The following is a 19,592-nucleotide window of genomic DNA, read 5'->3' as shown; positions in this document are numbered from 1 at the left end:
ACCCGGCGCGTCGGCGTGGAAAGGGAATTATATGCGAAAAAAGTTCAATGGCGGCGGTCAAAAACCTTTACCCGTGGAAGTTGATAGTGACGGGGGACCTATAAATTCATAAATCAAAATGGCAAAATGTTGACAAGGTTTATCTCAAATTTTGTGGCAGATCATGTACCACTCCATTATAGGACTTGGAGGTGTGTTCCTTTCCATTAGGCTGGAGGGAGTGGTGCCACCGAAACCGCACTCCCTCCCCCGCCACATAAGCGCCACGTCATTTTTTACCACACAAGTGTGGTTTCTTACCACACCAAGGGAGTGGTGCCACACTTTTAATTTCTTTTATTTTTTGTTTTTTTTAGCTATTTTAATTAAAACTTCTTTTTTAATATAAACACATAATTTTTCATTACTTGAAAATTCAAAAAAACATTACATTAAAAATTCAAAAAACATTACATCGCATTACACAAAAAAAATGACATTAAAATAATCCTAAAAACTTAAAAAACAAATGAAGATCGAGAGAAGATGACATTTTTGAGAAAGACTGGTGATTTTTTTTAAAAAGATTGAGAGAAAAGATGTTGTATTGTGGTTAAAAACAAATGAAGTGTATATGTATATATAGGAAAGAAAGGCAAAAGAAAAAAAAAGCGCAAAAGCATTCAACAGTCAAATATACCACCAACCAATCACAAACCACGGTATTCTACAGCCGCAGTGCGGCCAAAACCGCACAAGACCGCAGCCTGGGGCCGGTGTGCGCGGTCCAGGTGGCACAAACCGCGATCCCAGGTCGCGGCCACACCCTTCAGCCTTACTATGAAGCTATGTATCCTGAGATTGAAGTAAGTACAAAATACTTTTTATATATCAAAATTTTTATACTTTTTAAATTTTTTTTCACTACTTAAATTTGTTTTTTTATTGCAGACATTTTTTGATCTTGATATGTATTAGGGTATATATATGTGGGAAGCCGTTCAAGAGGCTGTATAGAGTGACTGGCAAAGAGCTTATAGAGAGCACAAACATCAAGTGAAAATCTATTTTGATAGGGTTGGCGGATATAATGATGTGGAAGATGCAAGACAATGTCTACCGGATGATATGGATGACGAAGCTTGGGATAAGATGATTGATCTTCTTTTTTTGGATGAGGGTTATAGGAAGCAAGGCGATAAAGGTAAAGAAAGTAGGTCTAAACTTCCATATACGAGTGCTCATGGAAGTAGATCATATGCAGACGGACGTTGCAAGGAGATAATTAATTTTTTTTTGTATTATATAAAAAAAATTTTAACACTTATATAAATATTTTAATTGTTTTTGGCTTATTATAGAGAGCAAAAGGACAAGACCCGCAACATATCGATGGATAGAGACAAATGCGATTTAAATAAAGTCGGGGTTGGTGTTCACCGCAAGCGGAAGTAACTTGGGTAAGTAATAAACAAAGTTAATACATTATTATTATTATTATTATTATTATTATTATTATTATTATTATTATTATTATTATTATTATTGTAATAGTTATTTTAAGGTATATTATTATTATTTTAGTGTATACATTTAGTTATTTGTTTTAATTAATGTATGTTTATTTTATTCTTTATTTTAGGAAAATATTCAACGAGAGAAGATGTTGATGCAAGAAGGGCTTACGGAGAATGAAAAGTTAAATGAAGAACATTGTCTCACTCATGCCCTCGGTGAGAGACGCGAACATACTCGCGGTGTTGGAAGGAAATTAAGCATCAACTATAATTTATTTCCAAATGAACATACCAAGCGTTCCAAATCTTCCACATCCCAATCTTCATATAATTCTCAAGTTGCTGCATTAACCCAACAATGCAATACATGCAACAACAAATGCTACATATGAAACAAATGTATAATAACACATTCGCGTCCGTCATCCTTAACTTCCAACAACAACCAATGCCACAATTCCAATGCAATTCCAATACACTAACTAACCAACGAGCTCGAGGAGGAGGAGAACGAGGACGACGATGAGATCGCGAACAATGAAGATTCTTTGAACAATGTTTGTTGAAGACTTGCTTTTTTTTATGTTATTTTTGAACAATGTTTTTCAAAGACTTGCATTTTTTTTTGCTATGTAGTAGATTTTTTTTTTGAGTTTTAATGGTTTGTTATGGTTATTAAGTATTTGATATTATTCTGCATATATACTGTTTGGATTTGTTGTAAAAAACAGATTTGGTATATATAACAAAACCTGTGAACATAATTAAAAAAAGGCTATACAGACGACAAGTCGTCGGTATAGCTTTATAACTGTAATAACCGTTTCACTTTTCTAGACAGCATGTCGTCTCTATTACTAAAATGGAAGTTGTCTGCCACCACTTTTACAGATGACATGTCGTCTATATTGCTTAAACCTGTCCAGATGACATGTCATCAAGGTGAGCTTTATACCAACGACAGGTCATCAGAATTGGTTTATAATAAAACTTTTTTTTTCGTCGAAAATCTCTCCCGACAACCCTTTGATAAGGACATGTCGTCTGCATTGGTGGCTTTGTACCGACGACATTTATCCCGATGACATTTTCCACTTTTATCGACGAGGCTATCCCGACGACTTTGTACAGACGACATGTCGTCTGGATAGTTGCCGAAAATGTCGTGTCGTCTCTGTATAGGCTTTTCAGACGACATGTCGTCTGGATAGTTGCCGAAAATGTCGTCGGTATAGGCCTCATTCCTTGTGGTGTGAGTATATATTGGGAACGATGTGGTGCATTATTCTAGACGGACGAGCATATTGTCTATATGTGGAAATAACTATATCCGGTTTCTTAATTGTATTCCCAAAGGTTACCTAAAGTGTGTATTGGTCTTGTAATATACATATGTGAAGTGCAAGATTGTCTCTTTCCATAAGCGCCCTTACTGAGTGGGGGATTCCAACTTATATATATATATATATATATATATATATATATATATATATATATATATATATATATATATATATATACACTTTATAGGACCATGTAAGATATATGTGGAGTCTAAAAATATATCGATGTGAGATACATTAACACTATCTCTTAGAGACGCAGGGTTCGATAAGGAGAAACAAGGGATGTCACTATAAGAAAAAGGGGTATCAAAGACTGACATTACTCTCTTATGAGAATTAGGGACTGATTAAGCTAGTCCGTAGCTAGTCTCCGAAATCTAGTCCTAGATAGTCGATTTTTTATGTATCTGGGATTGAAAACCAGTCCCTAATACATCAAAGTATTAAAGACAAAAAAATATGTCTTTGATAATATCTTATTCAGTCTCTAATTTATTTTCTTCAAATCCGTGATTTAATTTGATATCAGTCCATGATACTATCTTTTAGGGACTGAATATCAATCCTTTAAAATATATTACTCAGTCTCCAATACGTTTCATTAAAATCTCTATTTTATGTCATATTAGTCCCATATACTATCTTTCAAAGACTAAATAGTAGTCTTAGATACTACCATGTTCAGTCTCTAATATATTTAGTTCAAGGCCTCACTTATATCACTTTAGTCCTTGATACTATGATTTTGGGGCTGAATATCAGTCTTCTTACTACAGAACAATTTCATAACGAAATTCATAGAAAATTAACTACATAATAACTATTTTGTATCTAACTATATTTCACAACAATTTCCCAACAAAGTTTACACTACAAAGTTACAATATTCTATAAAATATTACACAAAATCTTTCTTAATAACATTACATCATCCATTGAGAGTAATTTCCTCAAAAACGCATAAAATATGCTAAAATATATAAAATCAAAATCTAATATAATAGATTGTCAGTTTATATAATAAATTCCAAGTGATTATCACCACAAGACCAATGGAAGTTTGATCCACCAACATGCTCTCAACGAATCAATCTTTTGAGTGACTTCCCATTTTACAACTTGAAACCAATAGTTGGGTGATGATTCTAAAGGCAATCCTAAGATTAAAAGTGTTATGTTAGAACAAAAAGAGCAATCTAATAACATAATTCATAAGCTAACACGATGAAGATGAAAACTATTGACATAAATAATTTAAGGGCTAAATGCAAGAAAATAGCATCACGATTTACTCTATGACTTATGCTTCACGTTTCTCATTCACCTAGTGAGTGAGTAGTTTTGTTATATAATTACCAACACTAATTGCACACTAAAGTAACTAAATGAATGTGCATGTGTTTGTGCAGTGAAAGATTTGGAATCTATAGAGTCCTTTGTTCATGCTCTTGATTTAATCGGTGACATAAAAAGCACCACATCTAAGTGATCCTAAGATATATGTTGTCCCATGAAGATGAACTTCTAACATGAATACACAAGATAAATATAACAATAAAAAGAGATTTCACTTCAATGTATATGTTAAAATTCCAACTTTGCTTCACTGTACATTGGGACCCTTCACACGAAACAAAATGTAAAAACAGAGAAGTTCAAAACTTTATTAGGGTTGTCTTAATGTACTTGAAACAATTATGAACCTTTTATCAACACCATAGCAGATTACAAATTACGGGATAATGAGAAATTGCATAAATTACCTTGTTACTTCTTTATATACTTTAGAAAAAACTCAAAAAAATTTCAGTTTTGTTGTATCTATATACTAACACTTAACAATATATAATACTTACAACTTAGACTTTAAACTTCCACTAACTAAAAATTGCTCCAAAAACTAACAACTTACAACAAAAGTCCTTTACTTAATGTTAAACAAAATAAAATGTGCTCTCAAAATAGTTTAATGTTGAGTTATTATATGTGCATAATTAGTTATATATTTCATGCATTTACTTAATATTTATTGCCACATTCATGATCATTATAGAACAAAAGGTACTTAAGATGTTGAAATTCTATTTTGTAGTAGTGAAAACATGTTCGGGATTAAAAGGAAGAAAATATGGAGCTGTAAGCAGGAAAAAGTGGACTTGGTCAACCGAAGACAAAATTGATTAAGGAGTTTGAAGCCCACATCATGGAGGATTTGGCCACGCCGTGGGGAGAAGAAAATTTGCGACTATCTGACAGAATTAAGGAACACACGTAAATAATGCCCGCCACGCCGTGGAGGCTTTGGCCATGGAGTAGGGATCAAATTTAGGAAACTATAAATATTTGTCTAATCTCCCAACCCTACCTTATGCTTCAAGGTATTTTCGAAGAGATTTAAGGCAATAATACTTCCAAACCTTGTCTACTTTGTTCTACATTATGATTTCCATTGTGAACTTCGATTTTAAGTGTTTGTTTCTGGTAATCATGGGCTAAAAAACCTAGCTTCTGTTTAGAGTAGAGGATCATTATGACTATGTGTTGATTTATTGGATCTTGAATTGTTGCTAGTTGCTTATTTGTTATGATAGCTTGTTAAATACCCATTTGTGTTAATGATAACTACTTTTTTTGTTTATTGCTGAGTTTTTTCTGAATTAGATGATCATTCTTATTTGGTAAACTTGAATGTTATGAATTTGTGAACATCAAAGTTGTAAGACTAGTGTTTTGATCATAAACCTAGGTTTAAATAGAAAAGTAGGTAAATTAAGTTGGAAGCTAATATGTGATGATCATTCATGTATTGAATTGATGTTATTATCCATTAATGTCAATCATTAGTTCAAGTGTAGCATAACTTGAAACTAATACTAGCATTCTTATTTGCTTCTCCACCTGATCAATGTATGAATGAATTAGTTTTACTAAAGGATTATTCTTTTGATAATAAAGTTTAATCAACTTAGGAATCGGTAAGCAACAAACAACTTAATCCATTGCACTTTCCAAGAAATCAACCATAGGAATAGTGTGAATCGTATCTAAATGGAAGTCTTTTTAATATCTTGCTTTAAACCTTAATTTGAATTGTTTTTTTGTTAATTTAATCGTTTTTGGTGATAATTATTTTTAAGTAAGCTGGACTTGTAAAACCAGAGAAAAACCCTTATCTAATTACTTTTAAATTAGTTAAATTTAGTAGATAAATTAGCTTTTAATCATTCCCGCTCCCCTTGTGTTCAACACCCTACGTTCTTACTATTCTACTATTTGATTAGTTACACAGCCTAATGCATTAGCTAGTTTAGATAGTTGGTTTATAAATTAAAAATTGGTATATAAATTGCATATGAAGTTTATTGCGTTGTTGTCGAGGAAAGGTTTCATTAATTAGTTGATTTTATTCTGCTTATATTTATCGATCCTTTGTGTGGAATTTATTGCATACAAAGTTAATTTATTGTTTTGTTTTTTGATTTAATATTTTTCTATTTTACAGCTCGCCGCGCCATGCTCACGCTTGGCCATGCCGTGGACACTGTGCAAACACTTTCTGTTTTTCTTAATTTTTTTTCGTTTTATGTGTTTCTTTTCTGTCGTGGCTAAAAATTATTGTTCTGATAATATTTTGGAGGCTGGTTATAAATCTTCTGTTGTTGGTATCCTCCGGAAGCTTTGACTAGAGCAACATCCTCTTGCAATATTGGACACATATCTGTTGGATGTTCAGTATTCAAGCAGATACGACATTGCTTCTTTGTGGCTGCTTTTTACTTTGTTAATAATAGAACATCTTTCGTCAACTCATAAATTTGGGACTCCAGATGAACATTGCTGACTTCTTTGACACCTCGTGGCTGATCAGTATATCACCCGTCTTTGTTTTTGGAATGCTTGGACTCTATCGCCAGCGTCTCGATCCACTCCCAGATTTTTGTTGGTGTCATATCGCCTAAGCAACCACCACTGGAAGCATTTATCAGACGTCGATCCATGGGTGTCAGACTTCATAGAAGCAATTGTAGAACTGATAATTATTGATCCCATGTTGGGGGCACCAAACCAGCTGCTTTTTTAAATCTCTCATAGTAAGTGTGTAAAGCTTCTCTTTTGTTTGGAAAATACTTTTGGAAAATACTTCTCTAAAAACAACTTCGTGAGTTCTGTCCATGTGGTGATCGATTCAGATGGGAGCTCGTACAACCATTCTCCTGCTGAGTCTTGAACTGAAAAAGGGGAATGCCCTTAAAATTATCTGATCTTTAGTAACAACATGTGGCATAATTCCTGAACAAACCACATGAAATTCCTTGAGGAATTTGTGTGAGTCTACGGTTTCTAGACCTCGGAATGTGGGAAGAAGATGTATCAACCCATATTTGAGTTTGAAGTTCTAGGCTTCTGGAAAAGTAATTCAAAGAGGTTGTTGATTGACCTCTTGAGTAGCCCATTCTCTAAGATTCTTTTTTGCTTCTTCTCCCGCATCACTCATGGTTGATTTTTTTGATTCTAAAGGCTATGGATTTTCAGATTTTTCATATTGCGTTTCAGAAGAATCTGTTTGCTTGGATTTAACTGAGGATGGTGAGGAGTAAGTTTTAAAGGGGCTATCAGAAGGTGAAGATGGGGTTACTTTTGGAAAAAATGGAAAAGTTAGGTTTGGTTCGTTCCATAAGGCACTGCCTTGTGGTGTGGTAATTTCTGGAGGTATTGAAGAGGATGAACCAAAGAAACCAACTGATTGTTTTCTCTTTGTTGCTTCTTTCTTCACTTTCCTTGTATTACTTTTAATTTCTGGATCAAAAGCTAAAGGTGTACATATACAAAAATTTTTGGGCATAAAACTATTAGAAAGCACCTTGTCCCTGACAATGATATTAATTTGTTAACACGCTGTCGCGAACACAGCCTAACGGTCAATATCTTTTTGCATCAGACACATTCTAGTCAAGAAACATATAATATAAAAGGGGTTTTCCGAATTAAACTAAAAACTAAAAATTGCACTAGAAGTAAATTAAATAAATCTCAATAGTAAAAATGATTTTAGTTATGTTACGACTTTCTTAATCATGCAATCAGTCCAAATATGGTTGTTCAGAATGTGTTCTATGTAAGATGGCACTGAGAAAAACTAGCAAACTCTAGTATAATCTCTTTTACCTAAATTAGTTAACCAAAACAAGCTCTTTGAATTAATCCTAACTTTTTAGTGTTCAATTAAACAAACTCTTAATTAAATCAGAAAAACAGCTTTATGAACTGTGTAAAATTCCTAACAATACCCAATACTTCTCAGAAGCTCAGAAGCGTAAAAATATAATTTTTTTTACAGTTTATACCAGAGTTAAATACCAATGTGGAACCACTCTGATGCTTGTTACTTATTACCAGTTGACAAGAAGAATTATGGATTCCATTAATTGATTAACTGGAATGATAAAAATCTTACCTAGGTGATTAGACTAACAAGAATTAAAATCAAACATTCATTAAGCTCAAAGCTAAAAAATCTAGATAGAAACACAAAGAGAAAACTAGATTTGATCACTAATCAAATGAAAATACTAGTCTATGCAGAAATGCAAACTAGGGTTTTGCCAGACATGGCTAAAAATTAATCTAAACTAATAAAGAGAAACTTTAACCGAATAAACTTCTAAACTAAGAGTGTGAGATTATTCACATCATTCAGATCGTCAAAAATCGCTGAAAGGTATCAACAATTGCCTTCAGAAGTGTTTCTCGTCGCCTGGAACCGTCTAACCTTCGAATGTGATCAAGATGGCCATATTTATACGCAAGGCAGAAGCTTCCGGAGAAAGTTAACGGAAAATTTTATTGCAGAAAACAGATATGCTCTCGCAGATATTAAGTTTTTTTTTCATATTTGACAGTAAATGATATACGATGCTATTTCTGCAGTTTCGGGAGTCGCGACATAAAAATGTGATCGCAGAAGTGGAAAATACGATTGCATTGTTTGTTTTATTTCTTCAGATGACTTCCAGATGACTTATTTCGACCCTAGGAAACTTCGATGCATTTATGCGATCGTAAAAGTGAAAATTACGATCTCATTTTTGGCTTTATGGCCCGTTTCGGTCGCGATTCTTCCGTTTCAGTAAACATTAAAGTCGTCCTAAATTTTGTCTAGTTCCCGGATCAATTTGAATCTCATGAATCGGAGTTACGAGTCATGAGATATGGTCAAAATACTCACAGGGGGTCAAAGCTGCCAGCAACATTCTTTAGGATTTTGATTGTACCAATCTATCTTCATAAAATAAATTTGATCGAATGTTTCTTGAACAAAATAGATTCTAAGTATTTCTCAGAATCCTCTTTCAATTCCAACTACATTTAGGCTCCAAATATGCATCCACCTGCTCTTAAAATACCGCTCCACTCGAAATATTTGAAAATGACACAAAAAATGCTAGCAATACGGGAATTCTGATAAAAGACATGAGCGGAACATTATTTATACTAATGACATTCATATGTACAAAATATGATATATTCTAAATGCTAATAAAAACTAACCTAAAAGATGCGTAAAATGGCATCTATCAAATCTCCCTAAGTTTGAACCTTTCTTGCCCTCAAGTATTAAAAAGAGTAAACATTATAAACAAATGCAAAGCTGTAGATGACCTAAAAAGAATTTAGAATAAAATAAAGGATAACTTGAACTAGAAATACTTCACTTCTTTTTCTACATGATCAGATTTCACAACGGGGAAGCTCCGATGAAATCACTACCTAGACAACAATCTCAATACATTTATTGCAGATTCAAAATTCATAATTAGTAAAGGGATATATACAGTAAAGTCCCAATATTTTCATCGATTTGACAAGAAAGTCCTAAACTTTATTTTTTTGACAGTAAAGTCCAAATTACCGGCAGTTTTTGACACTTTTACCATTTTTTTTCTGGTTAGCCGATAATTAGGATGTTTTTGTGAAAAAAAAAGTTTAGGACTTTCTTGTCAAATACTCAATTAGGACTTTACTGTCGAAAAAATAAATTTTAAGACATTCTTGTCAAATCGTTGAAAATATTGGGACTTTAGTGTATTTTCGTAACCCAAGAACTTTTAATTGTGACTTTTGTTGCAGCACCGCTGTTTTTGTTACCATCATTATCTTTACTCTGACACAATCACGATCAGGAGAAATATATGCAAAAGAGAGCGAGAAAGGGTGAAAAGACTTGTAAAACTTTCTTCTTGCTTCGCCACCAAATCTTGAACTAAAAAGTGGGGACAGATTATACAAACACAAGCAACACATGCCTAGTAAAAAGGTGGGAATGTGGAGAAGGGAAGAAGGGCAATTTCGGTTTTTTTTTTAGTTTCTTATTTCTCCATTTTTGGGATTGCAAAAAGCCAACACAACCCTGATTCTTTCTTTCTTTATTTCTTGATTATCTCCAGTTTTTCAATGTCGGTTTGTTGAGATTAAAAAAAATGATTTAACAAGAAGCAAACGTTAAGGATTTCAATAGGATCTAGCTGACTAGAGAAGGTTTCAATAACTCTTATGCTTAAAGAGTATCATACCATTAAATTTCTAACAAAAAAAAGGGATATATACACTAAAGTCCCAATATTTTCAACGATTTTACAAGAAAGTCCTAAACTTTATTTTTTTGATAGTAAAGTTCCAATTGACGATTTGACAAGAAAGTCCTAAACTTTATTTTTTTGATAAAAAATTCATAATTACCGGCTAACCGAAAAAAAAAGGGTAAAAGTGTCAAAAAGTGCCGTAATTTGGACTTTACTGTCAAAAAAATAAAGTTTAGGACTTTCTTGTCAAATCGATGAAAATATTGAGACTTTGGTGTATATATCCCATTAGTAAATCAAACCAAGCTTGAGTAAATAATATTTACACCGAATTAAATTTGTGAAAACGGTATATGTTTAAAAAACTAGTTCACGAAAATTCGTTTATAAAAACTTAGCTTGACCGACCCCTCCTTTTTTCCGAACTCATCCAATAAACACGGTAAGCTCCATTATGGATAGAAAATCCAAGCTTACCCCTATGATTCCACTATCGAGGGATCTGTCTCATTGTACCACACATCTTCTTTGTCTTGATCAACTCTTCATATATAACTTGCTTGGTTCTTGATTTCGACTAGAACTTGACTTGGATTTGAATTTGAATTTCAGATTTCTTCAAGTTTCTTGATGTACCATTTCTAACATATATATTGACTGAGCGCAGATTTTACTTTGAGGCCTACCATATCTTCAATACTTCATAAAATGATAATAAATTGTGTGGATATAACAAGAGTTCCCTCTTAACCTCAAAAGGCGCAAAAACTATAAGGTTCAGTACTTCAAGGAAAGAAAAAGGTTATTCAATCTAAGTTCTTTTTAAGGCATTTAAGGAAATTATTTCTAAAACACTGTTCGTTTTTCCATCCCACACTTCCATTATAAAAATTATCCGACTCTTATGTTGGTTCATATTTCGAAAACATTTAAAGCACTTTCTTATATGAATAGATAATTTTTTCTTTCAGAATTTTTACAAGCAGAAAATAAAAAACCAAAATAACAAGAAATAAAATCTTTTTGGGTTTTTTGTATGAATGCACAAAAATAAAAAGGAAATTTTTTTTGGAGTTTTTTGAATTTTTTATTATATGCAAATGTAATGCATAAAATAAAAATAAAATTTGAAAAATTTAACCTAAAAAACTGAAAATTTAAATTTTTAACAAAAATGTAAATTTTCACACTAACCCCCTCCCCAAGCTTAAAATGGTGCATTGTCCTTATTGCTCAAAGAGGAATGAACAACTCAATAAAACATATAAAGCAAAAAAGGTGCAGCTAGGGATGAGTGTACCTGATAAGTTTGTAGAAATTCTGATTTTGACGATGATGTTGGTGAAAATTCTGAATTTCAGAAACTCTGAAGATCCTTTGATTTCCCTAAGCTTGCTTGGAACTGTGACCATCTCTTTATTGAAAGCATAAAAAAATTAAAAACTACTCTACAGGTTGCCTTCCGGAAAGCCGCTCATTTTTAAAGTCGTTGGCTCGACTTTGCCCAACCAGATTTGCTAGCTGGTGTGGTTGGGGCTACAATGAAGCTCAACCCACTTCCTTGTCACTCTAGATCCCTTCAGATATGGAAAAATTGGTGGATCTGGAAATTGTTCATCAAACTGAAAAGACTTTATATTTTCTTCAGATAAGTTTCCAGATTTTTGAACTTCTTTCTTTTTTTGATCTTCTTATTTCTAGAAGTCTTCTTATTTTTCTGATTTTTCTTTTCAGAAATTTTCTCAACAAAAATCATCACTTTTTCTTTAATCCTTTTTCCAGAAATCTTCTTTTCTTCCTCCCCATGCTTATCCTTTTCTGCCAGCTCCTTCTCTGATGTTTCCTCAGCAAAAATCAGCTTTTCTGTCACCTCCCCAAACTTATTTCGTTTCAGCTCCTTGGATGTAATATAAGATAAATTCATGTCTAAAAATAAATCTTGCACGGAAACATCAGAAAACTCACAACAACCCTCAGACAAAGGACTGCTGGTACCCAGATAACTAACAGAAATATTATTAAAAGTAAAATCATCGTTTATTTTAAAATTCACCACATCCTCATCAAACTCCATTGAAATCGTGCCATTGAAAACATCTATTTTTGTTTGAGCAGTTTTTAGAAAAGGCCTTCCCAAAATAATTGAGTTTGTATCTGATATGTCCAAATTACCTATGTCAAAAATATAAAAATCAGCGAGAAAAAGAAGCTCACCCACTTGGACGAGAACATCCTCCAATACACCTTTTGGGTGTACTGTCGAGTGATCTGTCAACTGAATGAGTGTCTCGGTCTTTTTAAAAGTTCCCAATTTTAATTTTTCAAAAACTGAAAAGGGAAGGACATTGATTGATGCACTTAAATCAAGCATGGCACTAGAAAAAGTAAGGCTCCCCAATTTACAAGGAATTGAGAAAATTCTCAGATCCTTGCACTTTGGAGGTAAACCCTTTTGCAAATTAGCAGGAATATTTTCGCTAGCTTTGATAGTTTTATTAATTTTCATTTTTTTCTTAGAAATACATAAATTTTTAAGAAACTTGGCTTACGAGGGATGTGTTTGATAACATCTAAAAGTGGAAGATTTACCTCAACCTTACGAAAAATTGTCATGATGCCTTCATCCTCATGCTCGCGCTTCATATTTCTCAATCTTGGTGGGAATGGAGGTAAATGCTTGTACTCCTTCAGATTTGGCTTCACTGGTTGTGGAGTTTCTGTTCCTTTATCTTCTTCAGTTTCTTCTTCAACCAAAACATCTTTATATTCTTCTTCTTCTTTTTCTAGTTCTTTTACATTTGGTCCTTCGTAACTTTTTCCAATTCTCAAGGAAATAGCAGTCACATTGATCTTAGGATTGTTTTCAGTGTGTCCCGATAACTTTCCTTGAGATTCCAGATGACCCATAGAAGTGGCAAGTTGAGACACCTGTTGTTCCAGATTCTTGATACTAGCTCTGGTTTCATTCTTAAATATTTAGGTGCTCGTGGAAAGACTCTTCACAATATCTTCTAAGGCCACATTGGAACTACTGGGTTCTGATGTGAATTCTGGTTCTGAAAAATTTTGCTGCTAATAATCTTGCTGGTTCGGATTCTGAAAGTTGTGCCAATTCTGAGAATTTTGCTAAAAGTTCGTCTGCTGAAAACCTGATGGTTGATGAAGATGTTGTCTTGGAAGAAAGTTATTGTTCTGATAATATTTTGGAGGCTAGTTATAAATCTTATGTTGTTGGTATCCTCTGACAGCTTTGACTGGAGCAACATCCTCTTGAAATATTGGACACATATATGTTGGATGTTTAGTATTCAAGCAGATACCACATTGTTTCTTTACAGCTGCTTTTTCCTTTGTTAATAATAGAACAAATTTCGTCAACTCATAAATTTGGAACTCCAAATGAGCGTTGCTGACTTCTTTGACACCTCGTGGCTGATCAGTATACCACTCATCTTCGTTTCCGGAATGCTTGGACTCTATCGCCAGCTTCTCGATCAGCTCCCGGATTTCTGTTGGTGTCATATCGCCTAAGGAACCACCACTGGAAGAATTTATCAGACGTCACTCCATGGATCTTAGACCTTCATAAAAGCAGTTGTAGAACTGATAGTCACTGATCCCATGTTGGGGGCACTGAACCAGCATATTTTTAAATCTCTCGTAGTAAGTGTGTAGAGTTTCTCTTTTTCCTTGTTTGATACCAAGGAATTCTCGTCAGATATTGGAAACCCACATTTCTGGAAAATACTTCTCTAAAAACAGCTTTTGCGAGTTCTGTCAATGTGGTGATCGATCCGGATGGGAGCTCGTATAACCACTCTCTTGCTCAGTTTTGAACTGAAAATTGGAATGCCCTTAACTTTATCTGATCTTCAATAACAACATGTGGCTTCATTCCTGAACAAACCACAACATGTACCTGTATGGAATTTTTTGGGCATAAAACTATTAGAAAGCACCGTGTCCCCGACAACAATGCCAATTTGTTAACACGCCGTCGCAGACGTATTAAACAAATAAAATTTCACTGCTGGTTGCACTAATAATATAGCACAGGGAAGCAGGGTCGAAGCCTCAGGGGCACAACCTAACGGTCAATGCCTTTTTGCATCAGACACATTCTAGTCAAAAAACAGAAAATATAAAAAGAGGTTTTTTGAATTAAACTAAAAACTAAAAATTGTAGTGAAAATAAATTAAATAAATCTCAATAATAAAAATGATTTCAGTTCTTCTGCGACTTTCCTAATCATGTAATCAACCCAAATCTGGTTATTTAGAACGTGTTCTATGTAAGCTGGTACTGAGAAAAACTTACAAGCTCTAATATAATCTATTTTTCCTAAATTAGTTAACTAAAACAAGTTATTTGAATTAACCCTAAATTTATAGTGTTCAATTAAACAAGCTCTTAATTAAATCAAAAAAGTAGCTTTATGATATGTGTAAAATTCTCAGCAATACCCAATACTTCTCACAAGCTCAGAAGCGTAAAGATATGATTTTTACAGTTTTTACCAGAGTTAAATCCCAAACACGGAACCAATCTGATGCTTGTTACTTATTACCAGTTGACAAGAAAATTTATGGATTCTATTAACTCATTAACTGGAATGATAAAAGTCCTACGTAAGTGATCAGACTAACAAGAATTAAAATCAAACGTACTCGTCTATGCAGAAACTAAGAAATCTAAATAAAAACACAAAAAGAAATTAACGTACTCGATCATGTGATATAGTACCACCTCTTGATGCTCCATTCCTCAAAATTAACGTCGTGTATATTCTTATTTGTTCTGTGGTTATAAACATCAAATGATATTGTAGACCTATTTTAGAATTGTCGTATTTGCAGTTGGTGCAAATGAGGGGCCTTCTTGGGTTTATTCTAAGGCATTCGCTATGTCAATTATTTAAATTTCGACAAGGAAAAATCTATAGTTGGGTTCACAATAGCGGCTCGTGTAAATACTTGAGGCAATTGTCTAAAGCATATTATTTATTTTAGCTTCCATTAGTTGTTTCGTTGGGTACCATAGGCTCCGCACACCTTCCCATTCATTTAACTTGTGTTGTTTCATCTTTAGAAACTTCAAACATGTTCGATTGTGGTAAAATAATCCTCCAGCATCGTCCTGCCTATTACCAACTCATAAATAGTTCCAATAGTTGATGTAAACTAGAATCATCAGATGCTTAAAAGAGTCTATAGTTGATGTAAACAAAAATCTTATACACTAATAAAGAATACAATAAATAATAGTTTCATCAATATGATAAGTACATTTTTTGGGAACAAATATATGAGGAATACAAAAGAAAAAAAGTGACCATAACGCAATGAAAGAATCTCAATATATTGAAATAAAATAAACCTGAAATTAATCTTCCTCTGGTTAGAATTGTGGCTTAGAGCATTCAGGGGGGATCTGGCCTTTAAACCGCTTAAAATCAGTGCAATAGTTATAGATCATGTAGTTGTCTCTCACCCATTTGAGTTGACCCTGTTGACCATTGCTCAATTGCTTGTAGACAGGAGACATCCACCAGTTTCCTGGGGTGGGAATTGTTGGAATCTCAATTCCCTCCATTATTTCCCACTCACCATAATTCCAGGAAAAAGCAAAAGAAACTCATCAAGATGTTGGGTTCCTTTTTATTAGTTTAATGTTATAAACATATATATATATATACAGCATATATCGAGCTATGAATATGCAGTGCAGTGCAGCACAACACAGTGTAAACCAATTGGTTTTTGAGTGATATTTCCAATTATAAATCAAAGAGTTATTTTGATATATTCTGTGTTTATACAAGTGTAATACTAGAATTGGTATCAGAGCTCACAAGAACAGGGGCTTGAACTCATACCTGGTAATCAAGAAGGACACCAGTAAAAGAGATGTCAGACAGAGAAGGTGGTGATGCTGGTACGGCTCCGGTGAAACTCAAAGAGACAGGATCAACCACAGTGGCTTGCCCGATGTTGAATTCCACAAATTACATCGTATGGTCCCTGCGTATGAAAGTTGTACTTCGAATTCATAAAGCCTGGACCATAATCGATCCAGGAGAAGAGAAGAACGATGAAAAGAATTACCTTGCCATGGGATTGTTGTATCAAGCAATCCCTGAGAGCTTGATAATGCAGATAGGGGACGTCGATGAAGCGAAGGTCCTCTGGGAGTCGATTAAGGCTCGACATGTTGGAGCCGACAGAGTAAAAGAGGCCCGACTTCAAACTCTCACCGCCGATCTAGACCGACTGAAGATGCAGGAGACAGAGACGATAGACGCTTTCGCCGGAAAGCTCGCTGGAATCGCCTCGAAATCAGCGTCACTGGGAGAACCCATCGGAGAAACGAAACTCGTCAAGAAACTCTTGACGGTGGTACCTCATCGGTTCATTCAAATCGTTGCCTCCCTCGAGCAAGTGCTTGACTTGAAGACAGTATCCTTCGATGACGTCGTAGGGCGTCTGAAGGCGTATGAAGAAAGAATCAAACCAGATGAAGGCGGAGACGGGCAACAAAGAGTGTTGATGGCTAGAACGGGTGGTGGATGGAGAAGTGATGGCGGTGGAAGTTCTGGATCGTCGGGGAAGACGAATTGGGGAAAACGGGGGAAGGGTTCTAATGGCACCGAGTCGGGGGGCTTTAATCGGAATGGATCCGGGTCGGGTGGAGGATCCGGGTCAGCAGGACCCAATGGGTCAGGCCCAAGTGGAAACCGGCCCAGTTCGGCCCAAAACCCTAATAAGCCCAAAAACAAGCCCAATTCTAATTCGGACTCGAACCGCAACCCGAAAAAAGATCTGTCAAAAATTATTTGTTACAGATGCGATAAATCGGGCCATTACGCATCCAAATGTCCGGACCGAACCCAAAAATTCCAAGAAAGTAATTTTACTGAACACGACGATGCCGATGAAACAGTATTTCTACACGAGTCCGTATTTTTGAACGAAGAGAAGGTGATACCGTCTCGATACAACTCACAAGAAAACGATGTGTGGTATTTGGACAACGGGGCAAGTAATCACATGACGGGAAGTCGTTCATTTTTCTCCGAACTCGACGAAGGAATAACCGGAAAGGTCAAATTCGGTGATAATTCGTGTGTCGAAATAAAAGGGAAAGGCTCAATTGTTTTCCAAGGAAAATCGGGACAACAACGATTGATAACGGAGATTTATTTCATTCCGGATTTGAAAAATAATATTTTCAGTCTCGGACAAGCAACCGAAGCCGGGTGTGATATTCGGATGAAAGACAACTATTTGACGATGCATGATGCCGACAACTGCTTATTAATGAAGGTACAAAGAACTCCAAATCGCCTTTATAAAATACAGTTGCCTATTGGAGTACCTATTTGCCTTCATACAAGACTGAGTGAAGACACGTGGCGCTGGCATGCAAGACTTGGACACATCAATTTCGAGTCAATGAAAAGGATGTCCAAGAAAGGTCTAGTCAAAGGGTTACCCCATTTTGAGAGTGAAAATCAATTGTGTGAATCTTGTTTGGTGGGCAAGCAAACAAGAAAGTCATTTCCATTAATGACGACGTACAAAGCAACACGGCCATTGGAGCTAGTTCACGGTGATTTATGTGGTCCGATAACACCGTCAACGAAGGGTCAAAATCGATACATTTTCACACTAATTGACGATTTTTCACGATATATGTGGATTTTTCTCTTAAAAGAGAAAATTGAGGCGTTTTTACACTTCAAAAAATTTAAAGCTTTGGCGGAGAATGAGCTCGGAAAGTCTTTAAAGGTGTTTCGAAGTGATCGAGGAGGTGAGTTTACTTCGCTCGAGTTTAATTCCTTTTGTGGTATGAATGGAATCAAACGCCATCTTACCGCCCCATATTCACCACAACAAAACGGTATTGTGGAACGAAGAAACAGAACACTTATGGACATGACACGAAGTATCATGAAGGCGATGCATGTTCCAAACTATCTATGGGGAGAAGCGGTAAAACATTCCACAAACCTGATCAACCGTGTTTACACAAGAGTACTTGGTGATACAACTCCATACGAGAAGTTGTATAAAAGAAAACCTAATTTGGAGAACGTACGCATCTTTGGGTGTTTAGCGTATGCAAAAGTTGAACCGGTAAACGTGAAAAAATTGGATGCAAGATCAAGACCATTGGTTCATCTTGGTTCTGAACCGGGTACAAAAGCCTATCGGTTATTTAACCCGGTTACACAAAAAATAATCGTAAGTCGAGACGTTATTTTTAATGAAACCAAAGGATGGAATTGGGTTAACGAAACTACACCTGACAAAGAAGAACCAGGATCATTCATAGTACCATGGGATTTACCGGAAGATGAGGCAAACAACAACCAAGGAAACGATGTAAACAACGAACCAAACGAATCGGATCACGAGATTGAAGACGGAGTGGAGGTACAAGAAAATGAGCACCCAAGTCCGATCAACAACAACGTGAACAATGTTCAAAACCAAAGGCCCACAAGACAAAAGGTGCTTCCAATTCGATTACGAGATTATGTACTTTATGTTGATGAAATTGAAGAACTTCTCCTAGCAACCAATGACGAGCCGGTATCGGTTGAAGAGGCGAAGAAAGAACCAGAATGGGTCAAAGCCATGAATACAGAGATCAATTCAATCAACAAGAACAATACTTGGTCTCTCGTAAACAAACCTATGGGGGTGAAGCCCATTGGACTCAAATGGGTGTTCAAGCTGAAGAAAAATGCAGATGGCACCATAAACAAACACAAGGCGAGGTTGGTTGCTAAAGGGTACGTACAACAACCTGGTATTGACTTTCAAGAAGTATTTGCTCCGGTAGCTCGCATCGAAACCATACGGTTTCTCATTGCCTTAGCCGCTACAAATGGATGGGAGCTTCACCACTTGGATGTCAAGACGGCTTTCTTACATGGAGAGTTGAAAGAAACCGTCTATGTGTATCAACCGGAAGGCTACATAAGGAAAGGCGACGAGCACAAGGTGTACCGTCTTTCAAAAGCACTATATGGTCTTAGACAAGCACCGAGAGCATGGAATACAAAACTTGATGGGATTTTGAAAGGAATGAAATTTCATAAGTGCATGAAAGAACCATCGGTGTACCGGAAGAACGAAGGATCCAATTTGCTAATTTTAGCAAT

This window comes from Lactuca virosa, chromosome 5, assembly GCF_052849685.1.
Source record: "Lactuca virosa cultivar CGN04683 chromosome 5, Lactuca_virosa_CGN04683_v6, whole genome shotgun sequence".
In the NCBI taxonomy this organism is placed as follows: domain Eukaryota; kingdom Viridiplantae; phylum Streptophyta; class Magnoliopsida; order Asterales; family Asteraceae; genus Lactuca; species Lactuca virosa.
Note: the sequence above shows the minus strand (reverse complement) of the source record.